Raw genomic sequence first — 25,169 nt, forward strand, 5'->3', positions numbered from 1 at the left:
CGACCTGTTCTTGTCTTATCCAGAGAGACTCTCAGTGGAAGAGTTTTTTGCCGCGTTTGTTGTGTGCAGTCACTCGTGAGCCGGCCCAGCTCCTCCCCCGGCCCGCATGCGGCTCCTGACCGTGTTTTGTAAACAGCCGCTCCGAACAGTCTGCAGAAGGACACGACTCCGCGGCCTTGAGCGAGGCTCGCCCGTTCGTCTCTTCATTTCACAACTAAAAGAGGAAACGGCTCTTTATCGCCTTCCTCCCCTCACTACCGAGACTGCAAATGTGTTATTATGTACACTCTGTGCGCACTTTATTAGGTACACCTGTACACCGGCTTGTCAACGCAAAATATTCAACCGGCCAATCATGTGGCAGCAACTCAATGCATGAAAGCATGCAGACGTGGTCAAGAGGCTGAGCTGTTTTTCAGACCAAATGTCTGAATGGGGAAGAAGTGTGATCTGTGACTTTGACCGTGGAATGATTGTTGGTGCCAGACAGGGTGGATTGAGTTTCTCAGAAACTGCTGGGATTTTCACGCGCCGCAGTCTGAAAATTGCAGAGAATGGTGCGAGAAACCAAAAAATATCCAGTGAGTCACAAAGGCTGTCCTTAACAAGCGTTTTAGTCTTGTAATGAGACTTAAAATCTTTTCTTTTCTCTCTCAAGTCGAAAATATGAGCTTGTTTTAAGGATCTCTTTGCATGACATTTTCTTACCCCATTGGCAAATCTTGAAATGAGTCAAAACTGTCACGCCTCATTAGCAATAGTTTTGTCCTACTTTGCAAAAAGAGTGATAGAAATAGATTAGTGGTAGTGATAGATTATAAGGCTAAGATGCTTGTTGAGAGTGACTTACTCTGTGGTTTCTGCAGTGTGCCGGTCTGGACTCGGGCCCTGAAAGGGGCCCTGCGCTCTCTGCCGGTCCCGCCGATGTGGGCCGGTTCTGGCGCCGGCCATGGGGCGAATCCGGCGGCTCGGGTTCGGGACGCCGTTTACGGCTTCCTCCGCCGGAGTTTCGGGATCCGGGGCTCCCCGCGGGTCACATTCCTCAGGGCCCCCGCCATCAGTCGGCACGGAAACGCACCTCCCACCCCACCCCCCCCTAGCTTTTATCTCCTAACACAAGCCAGACAGCACCTCTGCCATCCCGACGGCACCAAAGAAGAAGAGTTTCCGCTGCGGAGGACTGTGCTGAGTCACGACCAGGGAAAACACTCCGGCCTGACCGTGATGGCAGTGATTTGTTGGTTTTGTTTTGAGGGGGGGTGAGGAGGGGGGGGGTCCGTTTTCAGCAGGGATTCGGGTCATTTTAGGCCACCCCCCCTTTAAATGGGGACCCACGGGGAGAAGAAGGAAAGAGGCAGTCTGTTTTCACAGGGCCTGTCCAACGTCTCTGCACTGTTGTTTCAGTTGACTGGTGCTCTGTGGCCAGGGGGGCCAGGGGGGCCAGGGGGGTGGTGGTGGGGGGCCGGGGGGGGGGGGGGGGGGGGGGTTTGCTGTGGGAATTCTGGGGGGTGTTGCCCTGGAAACAGCTGCCTAGCTACCCAAATCCGCACCCCTCTCCGGACCCCCTGCTGGTATGTTTAGTCTCAGGGACTGTGCTGGGCTTGGACCCCCTCTGACAGAGCGGGGTCTGGAGACACAGTGGGGGGGGTCAGGGGTCACGGCGACCCGTCGGCATGCCAACGGAGCCCCGACACTTTTCCCTAGGGAGGGGCGGGACTGCCATGAGCTGTCAGTCACTGAACCTGCTCGAACAAATCAGGTTTAGCTTTCCACTGGGAAAACGCACAGCGATTGGTGCAGTTCAGCCCGTCGGTGATGTCGTACATGTGCCTGTTTTCTGGTTTCATGTAGCACCTCTCCCCCCGTTCTCTTCTGGAAATGTGTTCGATTCTTTGGGTCTGAACTGGACCCGGACAGAGGGTGCGGGTGAATGCAGTGTGTGGATTCCTGTCAGTACTTTGGTCCGTTGGTGTGCAGAGGCTAGAGGACCTCTCTCTCTCTCTCTCTCTGTCTCTCTGTCTCTCTGTCTCTCTCTGTCTCTCTGTCTCTCTGTCTGTCTCTCTCTCTGTCTCTCTCTCTTGCGCGCGCATGCGTCGCTCCTTCCTCACAGTGTCCGGGGCGTGTAGCGCACACATTCATCCTCACACCAGTGCGGCAAGGTCCAACTTCATTTCCTCAGCATCACCTCCCCCCCTCTCCCGAGACACGGCGTCATCAATTCCACTCCTGTTACTCAGCAAAAAATATAAGAGGGGCGGTCAGATTAATCACAGCATGCAGGGGGTTAACGGGAAGGGAAAGCCCCCCCCCCCCCAGACACACACACACACCACCCTGCCCCTCAGCCTTGTGATAAGATCCAGGACCAAACTGAACATTCTAATGCTGATGTCACAGTGACTACTGGTAACGGAATACAATAGAGTTCTAGAACACCGACTTAGAATTCTGAAAATACATTTGGTCCCAGTCCCAGTCCCTGGACACACACACACACACACACACAAACACACACTCACAGACGCGCACACACACACACACACACACACACTCACACACAAACACACACACACAGACGCGCACACACACACAGACGCAGACACACACACAGACGCAGACACACACACACGCACAACCCCTGTCCCCTACCTTTGTGACTGGACACAAGTCCTGAGGTGGCATTGCACCTTTGAATAAGGTGCATTTCCTGATCTTCCTCACTACAACATCCTGCAACATAAAGCGATTGTACAAGTCACAATGGGGGAAGAGAGCATGCACTGAACTTAATTATAAATTAATTACCATTGCAGGTGGCTGTATTAAAACGTCCCTCCACTGTTTTCTCGGTCTGATGATCCACACCTGTTTTTCCCTCCGTGTCCTTCGGTGTGAACTCTGCGGCGCCGATCTGGGTCGGTGACTCACTTCCTGCTTTCAGGTACAGACGGATCTCAGGCGCGACCGACAGCCCCGCTCCAGTGACGCCGACTGTATCTCACCTTCGGCGAATGCGCTCGCTATCGCAGGCGCGAGCCAACGTGTCTCATATTCTGGACAGAACTCAGTTCTCACTTAACCGCAGCGGACTTGCTAACGCTGACGCGCAGCGGCTATTGCTAACGCTCGCGGCCGGGGGGAGCGGGTTGCCAGTTAGCCCATCGTGTAGGTAAAGTTGTGGTTTGGATGTGAGCCAGTATCATTTCAAGCTGTGGTAAACATCCCTGGAGATCTACCGTCCTGTAGGTTTCCACTCCGACCCTAACAAAGCACACCGCATTCAACAGCTTTTTAAGAGTTTGCTGAGCTGCTAATTAGTCAGGTCAGGTGTCACAATCACTGATTTAAAGTCTGGATTTTATGTTTGGATGTGAAAGAGGATTGCTTGTTTTTTTATAAAAGAAATTTTTTTAAATTGCAAACTGTTTTCAAAATATTATTATTTCGTTACCGTTAAGTTGCACAAGCACGCCATTGACAAGACCCACTGCTGCGCACAGTCTGTGATCGCTACCACGGACAGAGGGTGTTGTCCGCTGGGGGGATGCAGACGTAATTTTATTGATTGATACTTGAAGCGACAAACTCAAACCAAGCGAGGAAACGTGTTTACAGTAGCTGAAATGTACCAATTATGACATCCCTCCTGAAGCGAAGCCAGCTGCCAGCTGCCAAATAATATCAGTAAAAATATCGTTTGGTCCCAGAGGACAACAGCAGCTGATGATAGCCTGACATGACGAGCGCCTTCCTCTACAGTAAGCGTTGGCTACCTTCCGATAATTTCAGGGGGGTAATCAGTTAATTTGCTCCTGACTCGACCTGACTCGACTTAATCCATTAGAGCTCTTTTAACATGCGTGTCATCTCTGGGAACTGCCGTTATTAGACCTATACGGAAGTTTAGTGGTAATTTTGTATTTAAAAAAATAAAGGACGCATTTAAACGGACAGAAGTGAGTCGCGGTGGTTTGATGACATTTCTGCGCGCGACCTGCTCTGATCGCTGCTGAACCTTCCGCCGTCACCACCGGTCACTCCGCCTCTGTCCAATTTTCTCGTTAATAAAAACACTTCAGAATCACACATTTGAATGCGTCTATTTTGTAATTGGACCCTGCTTTGCATAGCAGAATTAATGAGCTGTTTTATTTCAATCTGGAGGTTTTTTTTATTTATTCTGGCCCATTACAAGAGCGATGAATAACATGATCTGTTTGATCCGTCAGAAATGAAATGCAAAGCGGCAAACAGGATGGGCTTGCCAAAAATAAACGGCATGCCATGCTGGACGTTGTCACGATTAAGATCTGAGATATTGACTGCCGATTTATCTCTGTGCCCATCTGCCACAAAAAAGGGCACAGCAAAATGTGTCAAAAATAAATCAGAGTGCTTTTAACTCCAGTGGAGTTCAAATGATCCCTACTGAACTAATATAATCACCGTAAGAGTTATTTTAATCCTTTCACAAAAATACACTGTTTTATCCTTCCATTTATTCAAATGTATTCAAATGTGGTATAGAATTTGAATAAATGGCGTTATACACTCACTGAGCACTTATCTAATCAGCCAATCGTGTGGCAGCAGTGCAGTGCATAAAATCATGCAAATACGGGTCTGGAGCTTCAGGTAATGTTCACACCAACCATCAGAATGAGGAAAAGAATGTGATCTAAGTGACTTTGCCGATGATTGTCAGTGTCAGACTTCAGTATCTCACACACAACAGTCTCTAGAGTTTGCGTAGAATGGTGCGAAAAAAAAAAGAAAAAAAAAACATCCAGTGAGCAGCAGTTCTGCAAACAGAAACGCCTTGTTATTGAGAGACATCAGAGGAGAAGGGCCAGACTGGTCAAAGCTGACAGGAAGGTGACAGTGCTGCAAATAACCACACATTACAACAGTGGTGTGCAGAAGAGCATCTCTGAACACACAACGCGTCAAACTTCTAAGTGGATAGGCTACAGCAGCAGAAGGCTTAATACGTCTATAAAATGAGTCCGATAAACGCCCAATGAAGCGTTCACTGAGTGTATGTATGTGTATATTGGGGGAATTGGATGCTGACGTCGGGGCGTGACGGTGTGTTTTTCTCCTGTGGCCGTGGCCTGGGTGTGTCAGTAGGTCACGAAAACAAGCGCGCAGACAGCTGTGTTGTGTTTGAGGCCTGCGTCCCCCCCCCCCCTCCCCCCCCAGCACTCTTCCCTTCTCCGCGTCTCTCTCCCGTCTTTCAGGAATTCTGTTGTTTTGGCAGCCGACCCGTCCTCTGCTGGGTCTTTTCGAGCTCAAGGGGGGGAGGGTGGATTTTTGGGAAACTTTATTTATTTATTTATTTATTTTTAATCCTATTGAGTGGTTTTATTGTAAAATTCAGCGTGGTGCATAGCCGTGACCCCCCCCCCCCCCCCCCGAAGCGGGACTTACAAGGTCAGAGCGAGAAGGCTTGCCACGCACCTGACGTGGTTTATCCCCGGAGGGAGGTCAGAGGAGAACGCGGCCGGGCTTGCGCTGGGCGGCTGTGGGATTATGGGATTGGGGGGGGGGGGAGTCTTTGGACCGCGGTTACGATCGCGTAAAAAGTCGCTCGAAACTGCGACGCGTTATTTCCTCGTTTCGCGGACCCCGGTTGTCGTCGACTCACGGTGCTCGTGATTATACGTCTCCTAGATTTGTTTACTGATTTGCGCAGCTGTGCTTTTACAGCGGCGATTGAGGGGGAACGACCCGAAGGGGAAGCGACCGAACAGAGTACAGTCTAGGATTGTGACTTTACGCCGCTGTCCATGGCTGTGCGGGGAGGCTAGGCTCATGTTAGGGGTTTTAACCAGGCGGCCAAAACCGGGCCTCCATTTTGAAGCTGATTTCCTGGTCAAGCTGAGAGATTGCGCCCGCTAGCCACTGCTGTAGGCTCCAGTATACAGTCGATCGTTCAATTGCAGTCTTTTTGTTTTTTTCCCCACAAGAACGTGTAGTCGCAATCGGTGTTCTGTTTCTTCAGCTGATGTCTCGGCACGTGCCGATTTGTTTGTGCTACTAGGACAATGCCGTAATACTTTGTGGATGATTCAGGCACGGGCTGCCTCACTGCGGAGTCTCTCTCTCTCACACGCTTAGTGGAGGAGCTGCATTCAGTGGCCCTGCCGCACGGTCTCCGGCTTGGAATTGTAGCGCCGCCCCGTAAACTCGACCGCGGTTTCTAAGCGCTTTTCACGAGCTCGCGGATGGACGGCGGGTGACGTAACAAGCACTCGGTCCGTCGTCTTCCTTCAGTCTGTGGTTTAAACGCACAACGCCAAGGCCTTCAGTCCCTCAGAGCTGTGCGTAGCTATTCGCTAAATCTTGGGCCGTATTCCTCCGGGGGGTTCGGTCACCTCCATAGCGGGGGCGGGGGCGATGGGGGGGGGGGGTTTGATCCTCGCTGTGGCACCCTCTCCGCTGGGGTCTCAGGCTGCGCCCCCGCCCCCACCCCCACCCCACCCCCACCCCCACCCCCCGATGCTCTCTAAACAGCCTGATTCATCCCATCACCGTGCCTAATGGGGGGATTGATTGTCTCTTGAGTAATGGCCCCCTGCTCTTATTTACAGTGCGCAGACCCCATCCATCCTCAATTAGCCTGCTCTCCTGTTAACCACCGGCTTCGGTGGCCGCGCGCAGTCAAACGTCCAGTGTTAATTCAACTCTGACACTGTTTATATACGAGTCCGGCCTGGCCACAGTGCACTCACATGAACTGTGGAAGAGTTGATTTAACTCTCAGCATTTTGCTGTGCATGGGTTCTCATATGGATTTTTTTAGGTTGTATATATTTTTCTGGTTGTCATATTTCATTCCTGGGATGTATTTTTCAAGGTCCGTATATTTCCGATCGCCCCAGGGCATACTGCAGTGTTCCTCAACACCGTTCTGCTGTGGGGAGACCAAAACTTTTTTTTTTTGTCTTCCCCTGAACTCTATCCCATCCCCCTCTCTCACTCCTGTTCCTCTCTCCCTCTCTCCCCCTCTCTCACCCTCTCGCCCTCTCTCCCTCTCTCTCGCTCCTGTTCCTCTCTCCCTCTCTCCCTCACCCTCTCTCCCTCTCTCTCTCTCTCCCTCTCTCTCACTCCTGTTCCTCTCTCCCTCTCTCCCGCCCTCTCTCTCTCCCTCTCTCTCTTGCACAGTGTTTTTATTTTCCTGATTGTTGGTAATTTTGCTTATTGGCATCGTTCCTCGGGAGGCTCAGAGGCATTTTTTTGCTGTAATAGAGTGTGCAATAACAGTAAAGTTTAATAGGGATTTTTTTTTGGGTTTTGCTGCGCACTCAGTGCCCTGGAGAGCGGCCAGCGGGGTTTTGGGATCAGAGAGACACGCCCCTGCAGCGGCTCCTCGCCCCTCTTCTTCCCCCGGGACCGCGCCTTCCCGCGCTTCCTCTCCGCCGCTTCCCCGAGCCGGAGCGTTTCCGTGGGAAACGTGCGACATTCCTCGGAGCGCTGACCGGAATGGCAATGGCACACGGCTGCCTGTGTGTGTGTGTGTGTGTGTGTGTGTGTGTGTGTGTGAGTGAGTGAGTGAGTGAGTGAGTGAGTGTGAGTGTGAGTGTGTGTGAGTGTGCGTGTGTGTGTGAGTGTGAGCGTGTGAGCATGTAAGTGAGTGTGTGTGTGTGTGTGTGTGTGTGTGCGTGTGTGTATGTGTGTGAGTGTGAGTGTGTGTGCGTGTGAGTGTACTGTGTGTGTGTGTGTGTGTGTGTGTTGTGTGCGTGTGAGTGTGTGTGTGGGGGAAGTGTGCGTGTGTGTGAGTGTGTGCGTGTGAGTGTGTGTGTGGGGGAAGTGTGCGTGTGTGTGAGTGTGTGCGTGTGAGTGTGTGTCTGTGTGTGTGTGGGCGTGTGCGTGTGTGTTTACTGGATTATTTAAACCAGTGAAATTAGTATATCTACTTACAGTATTTATTGGATTGTTTTACTGTGGAATGTTAACCAGTCTAGTTTGTATATCTATACGGGTCAGTTTAACTGGAGAAAGTGCACCAGTCTAGTTAGTAGATATCTGTGCCTGTGTCTGTCCTGGCAGACTGTGCAGCCCTGCTCAGGAGGACAGGCTGGGCTCATGCGGGGATCAGGAGTGGCAGAACCGGAGATATGGATCTGATGGATTCCTGAAAGGCAGGAGAAGCGGGTTTTTTCCCCTCTTCCGCACTAAGCCCTAATGCGGGGGGATTTACTGGGTCTCACCAGGGCAGGATTTAGCAGGCCCTGCCGCACTGAATCTGTGGCCCAGTGTGGGCCGGATGAGCGATCCCGTCCTCTGAAAAAGGCGAACAGAAACTCACTATCTGTCAGATTCCTTATTTTTTCTGCTTTTCCTTTTTTTTCCTTTTTTTTTTTTCCTGTCCTTCTAGATTTTTCCACACAGGCATTTCCTGGACGGTTTATGCCCCAGCAGCAGTGACAGAGGGGCTGTTTATTTCCAGAGCGAGGACCCTTGCCATAGCTGTCCAAAGCAGTGCCTGAATGATTTTTCTTTTATTTTTTTCAACGCTGAAGGATTCGGGAAAAGGCTTCAGAATGGATCTTTCTCTGTGCGGTTTTTCCGAAGAACGGTGGAGCGGTTCCGGTTGGGCGGGCGAGCGCGGAGGCGCGGCAGTCTCTCTCTAATACAGATCTTCGGCTCACCGGATTTATCGAGTCCTTCCTCACATTAGTTTTGGTCTGTTCTCCTAAGGGCTGAGGCCTGCGGTGTGTTATTTTAAAATATAGCGCGATGTAGCGATTTTATTTCTGTTTTATTGCACGTATTACAAAGCCTGGCATGTCTGTCGCCGACCTGGCTCAAATAATTATTTGGGATTTTACGGCCCTTTAGAAGCTGCTACAGAAGCGTTTCTGCGGACAGTTTTGTAAGAAATCTAATATGCGACTAAGCACAGAAGGTGGTTAATGAGGGGACTAGCCTTTAATGGATTATTTTTAATTGCAAATTATCTTTTTTTTTTCACCATAAATCACCACCATTGGGCCACTTTTCACGAATTTTTGCCACAACTTCATATTTTAATGTACATTAATTAATGTTCTCTATTTCTTCATAAGCGTTTCTTGCTCATTACCTGCAAACCGTACTCCAAAGTGATGGTTAATGGAGGCCAGACCGTATTCATTAAAACACTCCGTGTTAGTATTAACTGCATTTCTACTGGCAACGGGATTGTCGAACATTATCAGAGATTTGCAGGCAAGTTTACAGATCGTACCTGCATCTAGACTGAAAGTATACAATATAATACGGTATTTTACCAACGTCTGGGCTGTTGTCGCAGGGACTAGTGAAGTCACTACCCCGGCCAAAACCGTGGACAAACTGCAGCTCTCTCTGTCTCTCGCACGTGTTCTGGAAAAAAATAAAAAGCAATACTTCCACAAAGTGTAAGAAGGATGTAAGAATGTAAGGATGTAAAAGAAGCGATCGGAATGAGCCCCCCCTCCCTCTCTCCTCTCTCCCCCCTCCCCCTCTATCCCTCCTCCTCTCTCTCCCCCCCGCTCTCCTTCCCTCTCTCCCTCCCACTCTATCTCTCACCCCCCTCTCTCTCCCCCCTCCCCCTCTCTCATTCCTCCTCTCTCTCTCGCCCTCTCCTCCCCTCTCTCCCCCTCCTCTCTCTCACTCTCTCCTCTCTCTCTCTGTCCCCCCCCCCTCCTCTGTCCCTCCCTCTGGAATGGCTGCATCTGTAGATGGGACTGACATTAATGACTCAATCAGCACTATCAACACACACATCTGCTGAGGGTGGAAAAACTAACCCCTGCCGATCTGACACAATCGATCCCCCCCCCCCCACCCCCACCCCCCGAGTCTGCCAGCCGGCCTGAGTGCTTTGTGACCTTTCGCAAAAAAACAAACAAAAATAAACCCAACAACGGCTGTCCATGTACATCCGAGTGTCAAAACCTAACCGGGATGTCTCCCCCCAGAGAAAACTCATATTTAATGCATTCTCCGGGAGGGTGGAGTTGTGTGCACGCCTGCGTATGGATACGTTCGTATGGAGGCGCACAAGGGCGGAGGGGTGTGGTTTGGCCGCTCGAGGCCACCCGGGCGCGCACATCCACGCCAGGAAGTAGTCTGGGCTGAGACGGAGGTGTTGGCACCTCGGCGTGTTTTGAGGAACAGGGAAGAGGAAAATTAAGGGGAGCTCTTTATAAGTAAGGCTGCTCAATCCTGTGGCCTTGATCTCACGGGTTTTCCGACTTTGAGGAAATGCAGCGTTTCGTGGGTTTTTGCTGAATTCCGAGAATCTGTGAATTCCCAGAATCCATCAGTATTGATTACATTGCACCCGTTTTTTTGGGTTTTTTTTTTTTGAGAATTTTGCTTTGTTGAAAATCTTCTACCTCACAGGGAGGATATCAAGGGGCCAGAACAGGGTGCTCATTGATGTTACTCCTGAATCTCCCCAAAATATTAGCTTTGTCTCTTTTTTAATGCCAGTTTTAATGCCCAACTCTTGACCTAGCCAAGAGTAGACGAAATGTCACAAAATGTTCTTTGAGATATTTGTGTAATTAGTGGCGTCAGTACTGAGGTTTGTTTGGCTTTTTGAATAACAACAAATCATGCCTGAATTCAAACCAGCCTCTTTTGGTCAAATACTGGTCAAAAATAAAGCAAGCAAACCAAGACCCAATTGGTAGCCTACTTGGCTTTGCTAACATACTATAACCCTGCCCAGTAGGTACTCAGCTATGCTATAACACATTACCAGACCCAGGAGGTACTTAGCTATGCTAACACATTACCAGACCCAGCAGATACTTAGCTATGCTAACATATAACCAGCCTCAGGGGGTACTTAGCGTTCTAACATATAACCAGCTCCAGCAGATACTTAGCTATGCTAACACATAACCATCCCTAGCAGATACTTAGCTACACTAACGGAAAACCAGGCCCAGTACCGATGTAGTTATGCTAGCACATTACCAGACCTACTAAATGCTAATGCATTACCAGACCCAGTAGGTACTTAGCTATGCTAACGTTGCTCATGTTCTGTCTCCTAGACTATAATCCGGACACATTGTCAAGGCAGCTGATATGCAGTAGGACCCCAGGGAACATTTGTGTTGCTTGACTTTGTGTGGTTTTAGGCGTTACATAACCCGGTGCCCGTTACGTAACGGTGTCGCCCCCTTTTCCCACCCATTGTGCCTCTCCGGAATGATGAAGAATGGATTCTGGGGCCCCAATAAGGGGACCCAGTCTGTGGTTCATTTTCCGGGGTGTTGGAATGGGAACGCTGTTCCTGGAATATTCCCGGAGTGTCAACCTGGTCAGGCTCGTAGCGCTGTAAGGTTATGAGCAGCCTGGTCAGGCTCATAGTGCTGTAAGGTTATGAGCAGCCTGGTCAGGCTCATAGGGCTGTAAGGTTATGAGCAGCCTGGTCATGCTCATAGTGCTGTAAGGTTATGAGCAGCCTGGTGAGGCTCATAGTGCTGTAAGGTTATGAGCAGCCTGGTCAGGCTCATAGCGCTGTAAGGTTATGAGCAGCCTGGTCAGGCTCATAGCGCTGTAAGGTTATGAGCAGCCTGGTCAGGCTCATAGTGCTGTAAGGTTATGAGCAGCCTGGTCAGGCTCATAGTGCTGTAAGGTTATGAGCAGCCTGGTCAGGCTCATAGGGCTGTAAGGTTATGAGCAGCCTGGTCAGGCTCATAGTGCTGTAAGGTTATGAGCAGCCTGGTCCGGCTCATAGTGCTGTAAGGTTATGAGCAGCCTGGTCAGGCTCATAGCGCTGTAAGGTTACGAGCAGCCTGGTCAGGCTCATAGGGCTGTAAGGTTATGAGCAGCCTGGTCAGGCTCATAGTGCTGTAAGGTTATGAGCAGCCTGGTCAGGCTCATAGTGCTGTAAGGTTATGAGCAGCCTGGTCAGGCTCATAGTGCTGTAAGGTTATGAGCAGCCTGGTGAGGCTCATAGTGCTGTAAGGTTATGAGCAGCCTGGTCAGGCTCATAGTGCTGTAAGGTTATGAGCAGCCTGGTGAGGCTCATAGTGCTGTAAGGTTATGAGCAGCCTGGTCAGGCTCATAGTGCTGTAAGGTTATGAGCAGCCTGGTCAGGCTCATAGCGCTGTAAGGTTATGAGCAGAGTGGGGGTGAAGCAGAGTGTTTCCGGTCCCATGGTCCACTGGCAGTGACCGAATGTTGTTGTTTTTTTTGGTTGAGCGCAGCGTTAGTGTCTCATGGTGCTGAGACCTTCAGGTTTTTTTCATGACTGATATCTCGCTGACAGCTGGTTGAGTTTGAGCCTTCATTCTGTATAATCCGTCTGAGCAACCATATCAGCAACCTGTCAGGCGTGTGTGTGTGTGTGTGTGTGTGTGTGTTTGAGAGAGAGAGAGAGAGAGAGAGAGAGAGAGAGGGAAGAGAGGAAAGGCAGAATTATTCCTGTCTTAGATCATGCCTTCTAATTGTCTGATTAATGGATGGATTGCACCTGTGGAAATGAAGGTTTGTTAATTAGCCAGTAATTAGATGGGCCTGTGGCAGTGTGTGTGTGTGTGTGTGTGTGTGTGTGTGTGTTCACTCAGTTCTGCTGGTCAGGGGGGGGGGAATAAGGCCCTTCTACCTGGTGCGAGATGGGCGGATTAGGAATGATCCATCCCGTGTTCGGAGATGTGGCCTAATATTCAGACCTGGGTCAAGTACCTCATTGTTTTAATTCACAAAAAGTGCAAAATTGTTTCACAGAAAGGCATTGAAATCTTGTTTCTGTTTTCCTTACATTTTATGTTCTGTAAATATACTTAAAGTCTCGAGCACTTTCTCCTGTTTAACTGACATGCCTCCTCTCGATAGCAGGTGGCTGGCGTTTAAGGTCAAGGTGAACGGCTCGCAGCAATACATCTTAAAACATAATTTATGTCTGTTTTGGTATGGGTTCATCAAAGGTCTATCGACTCGCAAATGCGAGGAAGCTCCCTCTGATTTTCATAGGGCCCTGTCCCGCGTACTTTGCGGTCTCGGGAGATGAATATTAGTCAGCGGCGATATGAGATATGGTCAGAGCCGCGAGGGGGAGAGAGGTTTGTTATTAACTGGGGTGGACCTCCGTTTGAGAGAGGCCGCGACGGCAGGGGTAATATTGTCCGAGGAGAGGCGTAAAAAAGGCGGTTTATAGTCCAGCGCCGGGCGCCTACAGAACCCGACACTCGACCCGACGTAGACTGCGGCCGTTGATTTTTCAAAAAAAAAGGCGTAGACTGTGGTCGTTTGTCCTGAGCAAAAAGTACCGACGCACTCCGGTCGCCCCCGAGTGTAAACCAAACGTCGCTGCGATCTGCCACGTCCATCGCACGCTGTTGGTCGCAGCCACGCTCTGTCGCTGGACTATAAACCGCCCGTGAGGGTGGTGTGGTTTATGTCCTGCCGTTACCTTTCAGGTTTATCGGGGGGGGGGGTCTTGTGGGAGGGGAGGGGGATCAATCTTTCTCGCACCTGCTCCTCTCAGAAGGCCCCGGTCTGGCTGTGCTGTAGTCGGTCTTACGTTATTTACGGCACGTCTCCTCACAAGCCGCAGAAACGGCGCTCAGAATTGATGTCGGCGAGCGTGTGTGTGTTTGTGTGTGTGTGTGTGTGTGTGTGTTTGCAGGCATGTGCTTGTGTTTAACGTTACACGGATTTGTTCCCCCTCTTGTCAGGGTGGCCTGTAGTGTAGTGGTTAAGGTAAATGACTGGGACACGCAAGGTCGGTGGTTCGATCCCCGGTGTAGCCACAATAAGATCCGCACAGCTGTTGGGCCCTTGAGCTAGGCCCCTTAACCCCGCATTGCTCCAGGGGAGGATTGTCTCCTGCTTAGTCTAATCAACTGCACGTCGCTCTGGATTAGAGCGTCTGCCAAATGCCACTAATGTAATGTAATGTCTGTCTGTCTGTCCGTCTCTGCCCTGGGGGGGGTGAGAAGCAGAAAATTGTTTAGTGTTTTGGCAGGAGGGATAGATAGAGGGAGGGAGGGAGAGAGACAGAGAAAGAGGGAGCGAGAGAGAGAGAGAACAGGAGAGTCCCAACAAGCCTGCCGATTCGCCAGCGGGTGAAGCTTTCTGAAGCTCGGCTGTTTTTCATTTTGCATTTCATTTTTTTCCCTTTTCATTAGCACCGCCAGCCGCGCGGGGTTTGATCTGCCACCTCCTTTACTCGCCGATAGATCAGCGGCTCGGAGAACAGCACTCCTTAATGACACACCTGTCAGGGCCTCGCCTCGCCTCGCCTCGCCTAAGCGCCGGCACTCTAAATAGGGCTGTGATGTGAGGGTGTGAGCGTTGCCGCTTGTTGCTAACTGGGTTTGTCGCTGGGAGTACTTTCTGAATGGATGCGCCGGGGCTTTGCTGTAGGCCAGTGAGCTACGCTGTGTCGTCTGGGGCGAACGGGAGCGACGGAGAGCCTGTTTAGGTTTTAATGAAAACGCAGGCTCACTCTGACTCCATCTCTCTCCCTCTCTCACTCCTCTGTCACTCTCTCTCCATCTCTCTCACTCCTCTTTCACTCTCACTCCATCTCTCTCTCTACCACTCTCACTCCTTTTTCACTCTCACCCCATCTCTCTCCCTCACTCCCTTTTCTTTTGCATCTCTTTTCCGTTTTTCTGTCTCCCTCTCTCTCTGTCTCTACACTTTTCTCTCTTCCTCTCTGTTCTCTCTCGCTCCTCTTCCCCTCTCTCTCCCTCTCTCTCTCCTCTTCTCTCCCTCTCTCTGTCTCTCTGTCTCTACACTCTTCTCTCTTCCTCTCTGCTCTCTCCTCTTTGACCGAAACCCTGTCTCTCTCTCTCTCTTCCCCTTTTCTCTTTCTCTCCTCCTTTCTGTGCCTCCTCATCTCCATCCCTTTCTCTCTCTCCATTGCATTTTGTTTCTCAGTCTTTCCCCCGCCTCAGACTCTGTGCTCTGTGCTTGCGGACCCAGGCAGATTGATGTCTTTAAACACAGCTGATGTGGGTTTAAATTGCGCTGACTGCGTGATGGAGTTGTCTGGTTCGCAGTGGGTGCCTTCAAGGGCAGAAAACCTCAACATAATTTACAAATCAATGTTTTCTCTTTTTTCTTTTTTTTTCCTAGCTCAGATATGAAGAAGAAAAAAAGCCCACATTTGCTGTGATCGAGTTGTAAACGCGCTCTCTGAATGCCGATCAGTGTGTTTGTGTTTGAAATGTATCCCGGCGTTCCAACCCTGTGTTATCCTTGTGCCCTGTGCTTCCGGTCCTCGGCGTTCCAGAGGAAGGCACGATATTCCGGTTTTCCGGTCAGATCCCGTGTCCCACCCTTTGACTCACTAGGAATGTTTGGGGGGGGGGGGGGGGGGGGGGGGAGTGGGAGGGGGTCTTCTCCCAATATCCTGACTCAGGAGTACTTGCACCAGACTGAGAATGTCCGGAAGAGGTGTGTGTGTGTGTTTGAGCTGAGAGGTGTGTTCTGTCACTCAAATCACACACTCGATACGCATGAATGCGGTGATTCAAACCGCAAACAAACCAGCCCCAGGTTATCTAGTGCAAACACAGACACGCTCGCACACACTCACACACGCGCATACGTACACTCACACACACGGACGCCTGCCAAACAGCCAGGACTGACTGCAGCCTGGGTTAGTAATTGACCCGAGTTTATCAGTTTTATCAGGCAGTCACTTACCTAAAAACCACTGTGTGGTCACACAGGTGCTATGCTACGCAAACCTAATGTCGGCCCACGTGTAACCTGTGCCCCTGGCCGGAAGCCATTTTAGGTCACAGGAAATGGAGAGTGTGTCACAGGAATTGGACCAATAACATGTGGATGCATTTCATTTCACAGGCCTCCTTTTTCTCTCCTCCTACTTCTCATTAAATTTTATTCCAGAAATGAACAAGTGCTTCTATAACATACGCGCAAGTACAGCTAATAAGACTGTTGCATTTCTATGCTCCAATGTTGACTTCCGAGACCTGACATATGTTTGTTCTGGTATACATTACATTACATGTATTTAGCTGACTAGCTCACTCTTTTATCCAAAGTGACTTGCAGCTGATTAGACTAAGACTGACGTGTGAACTTTATTCCGGTATACATGCATGTATACTTTATGTGAACGATCACATTGAATGCTGTAGATTTTATAATAATGTTGATAACATGATATGTTTTCCTAATTTTCTCTGGAAGTCGGCTTGGCTGTCTAGTCTGGCATTGTTTTCGGAGCGGAGGCAGAATTCTCGTACTTAACGACGCTTGGCTTCAAAATGGCTGCTGCCACTTCTTCCCTCCAGCCTTTCGATCGCACGCAATCTGTTTTTTTCGGTCCATGTTTTTCAGATCTTAGATTGGGGGGGAGGGTGAATGTGTAATCACACCTATTTATTTTATCTGGTATGGTGCTTACGCGGGGGGGGGTGGATGGATGGTGAGAGAGAGAGTGTGTGAGTGTGTGAGAGAGAGGGAGAGAGAGCAGGAGAGGAAGAGAGAGGGAGATAGAGCAGGGGAGGGGGAGATAGAGACAGACAGGAGGGAGGGATAGAGAGAGGAAGAGAGATGAAACAGGAGGGAGAGAGATTGGCAGGAGGGATAGAGAGTTAGAGAGATAGAACAGGAGAGGAAGAGAGAGGGAGAGAGATTGGCAGGCGGGATAGAGAGAGGGAAAGGGAGAGAGAGAACAGAAGGGGGAGAGAGAGGGAGATAGAGCAGGGGAGGGGAAGATAGAGACAGACAGGAGGGAGGGATAGAGAGAGGAAGAGAGACAAAACAGGAGGGAGAGAGATTGGCAGGAGGGATAGAGAGAGTTAGAGAGAGAGAACAGGAGAGGAAGAGAGAGGGAGAGAGATCGGCAAGAGGGATAAAGAGAGGGAAAGGGAGAGATAGACAGGAGGGAGAGAGATGGGGGAGAGAGATGGAATATAACTTTCCTCTTTTCCCGCCGCTGGTAACAGGTGTGATATACCCGCCATCTTCACCGTCTCCACCTCCCCGCCCCTCTCCTGCCCTTTACTGCCCTTTTCCCAGCATGCCTTGCAGCAGGCCGCGAGCCCAGGCCAGGAGCAGCAGGTCTCGCCCCCCCCCCCGCCCACCGGGGGTGTCATTCCTACCTGCGAAATGACACCTGCCTTGGCCTGTCCATCAATCAGTCACGCAGCCAATCAGAGCACTCTGTGGGTGTGTGACATGGAAGAAAGCCAACAAGCTGTTTCTGTTCTGTTCAATCAAATACAGCAATGTCTATCTGTGTGTGTGTGTGTGTGTGTGAGTGTGCGTTTGTGAGGGTGCGTGTGTGTCTTTGAATGACACCACAATAAATCAAATGTAGCGAGAAACAAAAGAAATAGAAGAAGAAGAAATGTCTCAAAGTGCCAAAAGCTGCACAGAATATACACACTGTTCTGTCCTTCCGGCCAATTAATGCCCCCTCCCGTTCTCCTCCTCCATTCCCTGCAGATCCCTCTGCTCTTCAGCGAGGAATACATTAAAAAAAGAGAGATTTATTTCAGCAATATCCCTGCACGTTCTGTACAGATACTGCCTTCGAGACTCTTGCCGGGAATTAGCATAGTAGCACACTCCTGGTCCAAAGACGATTTCCAGATCGTTACCGTTCATCAGTGCGGATGCTTACATTGCCATTACTGCTATTGCTATTAATGTTATTACTTACCATTATAGCCATCTGTATAGTTATAGTTCTTGGTGTAGACCGGCCTTGAACCTGAATCTCTTACGACTAAACTCACCGTGTCAATCCGCACAATTAACTGTGGTCTCTGATTTGCTCTTGACTTTGTTTCTGGACTCTTATTGGTTACTTTGAGGGTTTTTGCCAGTGGACCTGTTGCGGTAAAGGAACATAATACCGGGTCCTCCAAGGTATCTTTTGTGCGAATAAAATATTTATGATTTCTAGGCGAGCGGGCTCATTATTGCAGTTAATAGGCCTGTGAGCGATGCCATAATCGAGGCAATATTGTTATGTAAGCGCCACCACTGTTCTCGCGGCTGATTCATAAATATCAGCGGCTGGAATAGCTGTGGTGTTTCGACGGCGTGTTGTTTTTTAATGCTGCGGGGCTGTTTGTGCTTTCGGGAAGGCGGAGGTGTTTGGCTGCAAGCTCTGGCACGGACGATGAAAGGCGAAAGTCGGAAAAGGGTCGAGGGCGTTGTCGTAGCTTCCTCGGCGATTGATTTTTCCAGATTTTTTCCTGATCTTCCTGATTAATTTTCCTGTTTTACATGGAGTTCCCCCGAGCTTGAGTCGTCTGCGAAAGGGCAGAATACAGGCCTCCGTTTGGCCGTGCTTCTTTGAGACGTACATTTCAGGTTTGCTAATTAACTCCTCAAAAAATGATGTCATTGGAACAAATTTGCCTCTCCGCGGCCAAAAACCCTCGCTGGCTACTCAACGCAAAAATGAGGGGAATCCCCTGATGCCACGAGCAAAAGATGTTTGCACCGTTTGCCAACTGGCAGCAGGAGAGAATGTTCCGGAGTTAAGCCGACTGTTAGTAACCCCCCCCCCCCCCAGGGACAAAACAAATTGGGGGGTTTTAAAATCAGTATTTGCTGATTCACCATAAAACATCCCGAAACATCACATCCACGTCTCCCCCTTTTCTTCCTCGGGCTTCGTGCCGTGTTCTCCTGCTGCCGCTCACAGGACACGCTGTTTCAGTTTTGGGAATATCGCACTTCCCTCTCCGGGACCCCTGGAAAGGCGGGAGGAACGGAGGGGAGGGAACGTCCAAACATCTGGAATGACGATATTTCGGGAGGGTGAGAGTAGGGAGGAGAGGGGGGTGTTCCTGACGCAGCTCGACAGTCTCGTGTGTCAGGCAGGTTAATCTCCGCCGTCTGAGCCCCGGAACGCTCCATCTGGCGACCGCTCCTGGCCCGGACCGAACCGCTCCGGTTCTGCTGCCACGAACGGAATGTCCCCGATCCGATCCTCCCCTCCCCTCCCTCCACATCCCGCTCCAGAATTTCGCTCTTCGAACGCATCTGTCCCCAGAACTGCGTCATTTGGGTCAGAACTTCGTATTATTTTTGTTATTACTTTACTTCACTGGAATTTCACCGTCACATTTATCCAGAGTGGCTGTAAACGCGAACGCAAGCGCTAACGCATCAGGAGCGAAAGCCATAGAGGAGGCGTTGCCCCGTAAAAGCCTGATTTATACTTCGTTGCACAACAGAAATTCAAGTGTCGCACGCCGTTTCGCATTTACACTCGGGCGACGGTCTACGATGAGGGTTCTGTTGTCTCTGTGGCGACGCGACCTCCGACTCCTGACAGCCGAACTCCTCGCAGTTTGTTTACATTTTTTGAAAACGAGACGTGTCCATGACAACGATTTTCCGTGTTCCATCTGCCGGATCCTGTCCAATAAACTGTATGACGTTGTCCGCATCATAACAACATTCTACGGGTGTGCAATACTGAGAAAGAGTGTCCTGGGACACGCAAAAATGCGTCATTTCTGCCAAGCGACACTTGTGTCAAGGCTGGTTGTGCAATAAAGTATAAATCAGGCTTAAGACAGGCCGAAAAGAGCAAAACCGTACACTCCCGTGTGTGTCTATGCGTCTGTGTGTGTATCCTAGCATGTGTATGTGTGTGCATGTGTGTATGCGTCTGTGTGTGTATCCTTGCATGTGTGCGTGTGTGTATGTGTGCATGTGTGTGTGCCTGTGTGTGCGTTTGTACGTCTGTGTGTATACGTGTGTGTGTGTGCGTGTGCGTGTGCGTATTTGTGCATGTGTGCGTGTGTGTATGTGTGCATTTGTATGTGTGTGCATGTGTGTATGCGTCTGTGTGTGCATGTATGCATGTATGCATGTGTGCGTGTGTGTATGTGTGCATGTGTGTGTGCCTGTGTGTGCGTTTGTACATCTGTGTGTATACGAGTGCGTGTGCGTGTTTGTGCGCGTGTGCGTGTGTGTGTGTGTGCATGTGTGTGTGTGTGCGTGTGTGTGCACATGTGCGTGTGTGTGTGTGTGCATGTGTATGTGTATGTGTGTGCATGTGTGTATGCGTCTGTGTGCATGTATGCATGTGTGCGTGTGTGTATGTGTGCATGTGTGTGTGCCTGTGTGTGTGTTTGTACGTCTGTGTGTATACGTGCGTGTGTGCGTGTGTGTGTGTGTGTGTGTGTGAGTGTGTGTGTGTGTGTGTGTGTGTGTGAAGGATGCTCAACACCACAGTGCCCCGGTTAACATTCAACCTTCACGTCCCATTCCTGAGGTCACAGGCGAACAAAGGCTCTTTGTGTTCAGGTCAAGTGGCCGAGTCTTCCCCAGGTCAAGCGGGCATTGAGTCAGACACCGTGTGGAAGGTGACTCTCCGGCCAAACCGTCTCAGTTACATGGGCACCACTGCTGGAAAAAACAACTCAAGCTAGGTTTTGAAACAGCTGGTAGCTGGTTGACCAGTTCAGACCAGCTCCCAGCTCAAAATGGTTTAGCTGGTTGACCAGTTCAGACCAGCGCCCAGCTCGACATGGTTTAGCTGGTTGACCAGTTCAGACCAGCTCCCAGCTCAACATGGTTTAGCTGGTTGACCAGTTCAGACCAGCTCCCAGCTCAACATGGTTTAGCTGGTTGACCAGTTCGGACCAGCTCCCAGCTCAACATGGTTTAGCTGGTTGATCAGTTCAGACCAGCTCCTAGCTCAACATCGTTTAGCTGGTTTATCAGTTCAGACCAGCTCCCAGCTTGACATGGGTTAACCAGCTCAAGCTGTGTTTTGAAACAGGCTATGTTTTGAAACAGCTGTTAGCAGGTTGAACAGCTACACTCTCAGACAAGCTACCAGCACTAACTGGTTGACCAGCTCAATTTTCAAGCTGGCACTTAGATGCAAATTTCTGAAATTCAAATGCCTCTTTAGAAACTCAAATGTTTAGACTAGAAACTATTACATAAGATAATTTACATACCAGACCTGGGTTGAGTGATTCTTTGACACGATAACCATGTAAGAACAGCAGTACGTTTCTCGCAAATTACCGACAGTCTAAAAAACATCTATTTCAATCAGTACTAACAATACGCCATCTCGCCGCCTCAAATGACAACATCCACCGAAGAGCATGATTGGTCGGATGGAGTAACTGACCTGATTAGGATGCCCCTGGACATCGAGCTGATTAAAACGCCATTGGATAGCAGGGAGATAATATCAGCCATTTAAGAGAAAGCAGTGGTGCCCGTTGTTTATCATTGCCTATGAAAGCGTAGCCCGGATTGATAGCAGTCACATATTGAACTGGCGTGAACCGCGTATGAATTATCCAATGCGCTGGACCGGCGTGATCTATCACGGCTTTTATTACAGCGTTCTCCGTGTCTTGACAAAGCACCGCGATGCTCAGATCTGATGCACTCCAGTCACTTATCTTGATTGATCCACCACAGGCCTGTCCCGTAAGTATCTTATCAGATACGCGTATGGATTGACGGGAGATTTACTCTTAACGGAAGCCCAAAGTCATCCCGGCGTTAACTTAAGAGGGAGACTTGCGTGGCGTGGCGCGTTCTGCGCGTTGTAAGTGCTGTGGGGCGGTCGCCGGCCTTGTGGGTCTGTGCACTCTCACAAATAAAGTTTCATTTTTGTTCTTCAAGGTAGATCTAATTTCCCCAAATGTATCCTGAAAGCACAGTAATGTTCTCTTTGGGTACACTGTCCAAGCAAAAAAAAGTTTGATATATTGCTGGCTAGGGGTACAGTTTTATGTGCCTATATGGTACCACCCCAGCGACAAGCATTTGTACCTTTTTAGGCACTTTTTGTACCTTTATTTCTGAGAGTGTAGCTCTCCTTATGCTGTGGTTCAGGGCTGTATTACAGACCTGCCACTCCAGGAGCTGTGACCATCCCACCCGGTCTGTGCGTTCTGCCCGGTTCCGTGCGTTCTGCCCGGTTCCGTGCGTTCTGACCGGTTCCGTGAGTTCTGACCGGTTCCATGCGTTCTGACCGGTTCCGTGTGTTCTGCCCGGTGCGGTCCATGCGTTCTGCCCGGTTCCATGCGTTCTGACCGGTTCCGTGCGTTCTGACCGGTCCGTGCGTTCTGACCGGTTCCGTGCGTTCTGCCCGGTTCCGTGCGTTCTGACCGGTTCCGTGCGTTCTGCCCGGTCTGTGCATTCTGCCCGGTCCGTGCGCTCACATGCTCTTTCTGCAGTGTGTCCTCTCGCCTCCGGATGCGGGCTGGAAGTAGGGCGAGCTCTGGAGTGATTTGTGAGGGAGACGTTCTTCCTGGGGTTGATTTATCTCTTTGTTTTTTATTTTGTCCTCAGGAATAAATAGGAGTGACCTTAATGCAGGGGCTGAGTGACGGAGACGGTCCCGTTCTCTCCGTGTCCCAGAGCCCACTGGGTGCGGCCTGTAGTGTAGTGGTTATGGTACATGACCCGCAAGGTCGGTGGTTCGATCCCCGGTGCAGCCACAATAAGATCCACACAGCCGTTGGGCCCTTGAGCAAGGCCATTAACCCTGCATTGCTCCAGGGGAGGATTGTCTCCTGCTTAGTCTAATCAACTGTACGTCGCTCTGGATAAGAGCGTCTGCCAAGTGCCAATAATGTTACGTCATGTCATCTCAGCCACCGTATGCGCTGGGCTGTCCTGGGGGGGCGATATTGGTAAGAGCGGTCGTCTTGTAGTCGGACGGTTGCCGGTTCGATCCCGCCCTGGGTGTGTTAAAGTGTCCCTGAGCAAGACACCCAACCCCCCCCGATGAGCTTGTTTGGCAGCCAATCGCCGTTGGTGTGTGAGTGTGTGTATGAATGGGTGAATGAGAAGCATCAATTGTACAGCGCTTTGGATAAAGGCGCTATATAAATGCCAACTGTTTACTGTGCAGCATCCACTCCAGACCTGGGTCAAATGTGTAATTGTTCTGAATTCAAATAATTTTCTGTGCTCGATTGATCTGGCCTGGTACAACTGAGCCAACCAAGAGGACCAGACAGCATGGTTTGTACTTTCTGGGAGTATTTCATCGGTTCCAATACACCAGGCAAGCTCAGTAAAGTCTAGAACATTATTTGAATAAAAAACCACTACGTTTTTCACTTCACTTTCACCCGGGACTGATCTAGTCATACTCATATAAGTATGAGGGAACCTCTGTCCCAGCCAAAAAAGTGTTGTCATGGTGATGGGTCATTTGCTCACGAACGTGGTATCAGGCTTGTTTACACGAACGGAGCCTGCGTTTCTGACAGTTCCTGTCCCTGAACCTGGCATTTTTAAACGCTTTTAATGTGGTGGTTTTCAGTGGGAATGGGGCTTGGCTGGGGTATTTTGTTGGGGAGTGTTTGTACATTAAAATGGGTTGTTTAGCATACTTGGCCTGCTCTTGGATCAGCCATCTGTGCAATACCCCTGACATTTTTTACTCCACAAATTGATTTCAGGCCCAAGAAGATTTACCAAATATGATTATTGTTTGATACGATCTGTTGAATACGATCTCTTTTTTTCTCTTCTGAGAACTGGTATTTGCTCACGGAGCCTCAGAAACTCCTCAAATGGGAGCAGATTGTGTGTGAAGATCGTCTGGCTGGCAGGGCATCCGCAGTTCTGCCTGTTGCGCTGTGGGTGAAGTATCATCCCCGACTGTGAATGTGAGCTCGACTTGTGAACGTGTGTTGTGTCAAACAGCGGCAGCTGACATCACTCAGATAATCAGCTGGAATAACCACGTGTTACAACAGTAGTGTGCAGAAGGGCATCTCTGAACACACAACGCATCGCTCCATGAAGTGGATGGGCTACCGCAGCAGAAGACTAATAGGCCTAGCTCTAAACAATAAGTCTAATAAGTAGATAATAAATTGGTCACTGAGTGTGTGTATATATATATATATATATATATATATATATATATATATATAGAGAGAGAGCGAGAGAGAGAGAGAGAGAGAGGATTGGCCATTCCTTTCAACCTTGAAACATTGACGAACAGCTGAGTGGCCTGCCTGCCCACACACCCTGATTCACATATTTTTTTGCGTTTAGACCACAATCATTGCAGGCTGTCAACCAAAAACACTGCATATAAACAGTGCTTCCGGCCCTTTCTCAACGAGGCGGTGTTGATCAACACTGCAGAAACCATTAGCGACGGTGCTGCGGAAATAATGAAGAAAAGAAAGTAGCGTCACTTGGAATCAGGCGTTTCCCTGTTAGCCTTTAGGGCCCTGAGGCAAAACGCGCACAGGTCAGCGAATCGGGAGAGCTTCGCCGGGGGAACGCGAGCGAATCGCTGCGGGGGGAGATGAGCGGAATTGACGTCTGTGAAGCCGAGGGGAACACGGAGGAGGCGGGGCTCCGGGACGACAGGTCGTGTCCGGAGCAGGAGAGGAGGCGGGGCTTGTGTGGACTGGCTGTTTACTGCGTGTCCCCCCCCGTCCCGTCCCGTAGATTCTCTCGTTCCCCTTTCCGGGAGGAGGTCCCGAAGACGAGCCAAGCCGTCCCGGGAACGACGGGGCCTGCGGGTCGTCGTAAATCAGCCGTGAAGAGTCCGGGAGGAGGAAGAGCGCGCGGACGGTTTTACTGTCGGGGAGGAGAGCCGTGAAAGTGCTGTTTGGAGCGGAGCCATCGCGGAGTCGTTCGGTTCACCTGTCCCAGTGTGATCTCCCCCTCCCCCCCCCCCTGCGCGCCGTCAGTCCTCCAGCAGCGGAAGGAGATTTGGGGGGAGGAGGAGGTGGAGGCTGGTTTCTTTTTCAGCACCAGACAGCTGCAGCCTGCAGGACTCTCTGTTTTGCCGTGTGTCTCCACAGTCATTCTTGCTGAGAGTTTTTTTTGGGGGGGATTTCTGTCTCCTCGCCCGTGCCAGGTTCCTCTGCGGTTCGGATTTCCCGGTGTCAGTCCCCTCAGGTGTCTGGGAAAGTTCCAGAGTTTTCCTGTTTTTACACTCCGCTCAGACGCTCGTGTGACCTCTGACCTTTGACCTCAGCCCTGTTAGGCAGACTGGCAGAGAAACCAGGCAACAATAGAGAGAGGTCCAACCTCCAAGTTCCTCGCTTAAATCTGCGTATGCAGACCTCAGTGCTGTTTCTACAACGGCTCTTCGGATGGAGTCGTTCGATAGCCTAAGTTCTCAGGTAGGAAATGGAAGGTTTATTTGAGTGAAATGTAGTGTTAACACAGATGGGAAAAAAAAAGCTATTAATCTCACAGTTGTT

The 25,169-nt window shown here is 50.2% G+C and overlaps 1 protein-coding gene and 1 long non-coding RNA gene across 2 annotated transcripts in view; one reads left to right on the forward strand and one right to left on the reverse strand.

Annotated features, from left to right (window-relative positions):
- Positions 1-25,169, forward strand: part of si:ch211-126j24.1 (phosphofurin acidic cluster sorting protein 2) — a 109,159-nt gene that overhangs the window by 17,430 nt on the left and 66,560 nt on the right.
- Positions 2,078-2,960, reverse strand: LOC133122768 (uncharacterized). The gene is made up of 3 exons (XR_009708138.1): positions 2,806-2,960; positions 2,650-2,730; positions 2,078-2,226 (listed from the first exon to the last, which is right to left on the reverse strand). It is a non-coding gene; the product is annotated as an uncharacterized LOC133122768 (long non-coding RNA).

The sequence above is a fragment of the Conger conger genome, chromosome 2 (genome assembly GCF_963514075.1).
Source record: "Conger conger chromosome 2, fConCon1.1, whole genome shotgun sequence".
Lineage (NCBI taxonomy): Eukaryota > Metazoa > Chordata > Actinopteri > Anguilliformes > Congridae > Conger > Conger conger.